The following is a 3,057-nucleotide window of genomic DNA, read 5'->3' as shown; positions in this document are numbered from 1 at the left end:
TTTTTCACAAAAAAAAAAAAAAATTTTTTTTAAAAAAAAAAAAAAAAAAAAAAAAAAAAAAAAAAAAAAAAAATGTCTAGAACAGGTGGGAAGGAAGAGATAGTTTAGCCACATCCAAGAGACCTGTAAATTGGGTACAGTGATGTGAATGGTGTACCACTCATAAAAGAATGTTAACTGGAGAAGTCTCTGCTGTCTTCCCAAAACTGAGGAGGGCGTAACCATCCTTGTGGAAGTGTCCACTTTTATTGAAGATTAGTTAAATAAATCTGTGCCTACTGCTACTCAAGCCATTCCAAATTGTCTGTCCTCATTTAATTTATTAAATCTTTAATACATAATATTGAGCACATTTTATGTTATTGACACTCAGTATAATAGAGAATGCAGTCAGGAAATGAGGCAACCTTAAAGGCCAGAGGCTGTCAACCTTGACAGCATATTAGAATCACCTGGGGAAATTTTATGACCTTGATTCCTAAATCACACTTAAGGTCAATTAGTCAGAAGGTAGGGGTGGTACCTATTCACAAGTAGTTTTCTTTTTTTAATTGTCACTCAGTATTGAGGGAAAAAAAAACATGGAGATAAGTTAAGAGATGACTACATAGTCATTCACTGTCATGATGGAAGATTGTCTAACAAGCCTATCAAAGACTATCTAATTCTTTAGGGGACTGTACCTTCATTTATTTTACTATTTACTAGGATATTTACTTAGGATATTATACAACTCTGTAAAAGCAGATGTTGCCTTGCAGAAAAAACAGAGGCCTAAGCTTATTCAAATAGAATAGAGCTTGTGTTTCTGTAATTCTAACAAGTTCTCGGGTGATTCTGACACGTGCTAAAGTTTGACAACTATTGGAAAAGTCTGATAGCAATGCAACAGATTTAGGTACAATAAAAATGCAAATACTTTTTTTCACTAGTAGAGCTGCAAATAATTTCTGTCTAATTCCAAGATTACAGGGTTTTTGCCCTATATAACATTAACCAGTTTTGTATCTCATCTAGCAACCTTATTTCAGCATTCTTTCAGGACCTATGTCTACTTGGTCTTTCAAGTTCTCTTTGAACCAGTTGAAACTTATCCTGCTGGCTCCCTCCTTAAATGAATTAAACAGCTTTTTGGCAAGTACTCATTGAATATTTGTATGAGATTCGAGCTTTCAACTTTTGAAAAACTGTACTTTGACACCAGGTGATACCAATGTGCATCCAAGATTGAGATTCACTGCTCTAGAGAGAAGCCAAAATCCTGGAAGGCATCCAAAGAGAAACCACTGTTTTCTCTATCCCAAGCAGAATCATATAATTATTCTTGAAAACTTTTATGAGTCCCACCTGATAACAATAAAAATTAATATTTACTGAGTGCTTACTAGTGCCAAGCACTATTCTAAGAGCTTTACACCCATGATTAAGTTCTTTAATCATTACACAACCCTGTAAGAGAGGTTCTCTCATCTGCATACAAATTTCATAGATGAAAGAACTGAGTCACAAAAGTTTAAGCAACTTGTCTGTATTGACACTGTTGCTAAGTGACAGAGCTTGAGTTCACACCTAGTAAGTACTGCCTGTGCCCTTCAGGGCTAAGACATATCATGCTTCAGGGATTGAGGAGATCTACCTTTAGATTAATTATCCAGATTCATAGACACCCACAACTGGATACCTGAATTACTGAAATAATCAAAGCCAGCCAAAAATGCATACTCTTTTCTTGTCTTTTTTTTACTTAGATTTTAAATTTTCCTTTTATGGATACATAGTAGATGTATATATTTATGGACTACATGACATATTTTGTTACAGGCATACAATATGTAATGATCATATCAGGGTAAATGGGATATCCATCACCTCAACCATTTATCATTTGTTTGGGTTAAAAATTTTCAAGTTATAATCTTTCTGTTATGTTAAAATATACAATAAATTACTGTTGACTGTAGTCACCCTGTTATGCTATCAAAGACTAGGTCTTATTGATTCTGTCTATGTTTCTGTACCCATTAGCCATTCCTACTTTTTCCTCCTCTCCCTGCTCCCCTTCCCAGCCTCTGGTAACCATCATTCTACCCTCTATCTCCATGGGTTCAATTAACATTTGTTTTAACAAAAATTTATACTCAAAGTTGATTTCTTTGGCAGGGTTACCACACATCCACTTATTCTTTATCAAACCGTCATATTAGGAATCATCTTCATTAGGGGAGGTGGCTAACATCTCCACATGAGAGTTTGTAAATTAATTAGGATGTAGGTCCAATAGAAACCCTCATTGGTATCCAAGAGGAGACATTCAACACTGTTAGAAATTTGAAACTCTTGTCATGTAGTTCTCTGGATTCCCAAAGTGCAAAAAATAAAAACATATAAATAAAAGGAAGAAATATTTTAAATTTCTTCCTAATTTAAACTCATACCCAAATCGACATTTGGGCAGGTCCATCAAAAAGCACTTGGGGAGAAATCATCTGTGCACTAAGTGCTTTTTATACCATGAGCAAAGGTCTGAATGGTAAGTAATATTGGCAAGAACAAGCTATAAGTTAAGATGCAAATCCAAATCGAGTGTGCGGTGTTCTGGCTTCAAGCCTGGTAATTGAATTTCCAGTTTATTATCCTTAATGTTTTTTAATGTCAGTTTGCAATTCAAGGCAAAATGGAAAGCTGCTCCTCCAAAGCTTTCCCCTGAAGCACTTCCAGGAACAATTTCTTTTCAGAGTCAAGAAATGGTTTTGGGTCAGGAGTGCACTTTAACTTTTTCAAACTCTAGAAAACTCTGTTCCGGGGATACATTAAACCATGGGTCCACTGAAGGATTTTCATCTGGAGACTAGGAATTCTGGAGTCCGAACCTGGCACTGGAGCTTATTATAAAAACGGAAAAGCTGGGCTGGACGCGGTGGCTCTCACGCCTGTAATCTAGCACTTTGGTAGGCCGAGACAGGTGGATCACGGGGTCAGGAGATCGAGACCATCCTGGTTAACACGGTGAAACCCCATCTCTACTAAAAATACAAAAAATTAGCCGGGCGTGGTGGC

The sequence above is a fragment of the Rhinopithecus bieti genome, unplaced genomic scaffold (genome assembly GCF_001698545.2).
Source record: "Rhinopithecus bieti isolate Rb0 unplaced genomic scaffold, ASM169854v2 scaffold_13375, whole genome shotgun sequence".
NCBI lineage: Eukaryota > Metazoa > Chordata > Mammalia > Primates > Cercopithecidae > Rhinopithecus > Rhinopithecus bieti.
This window is presented reverse-complemented; position numbering follows the sequence as displayed.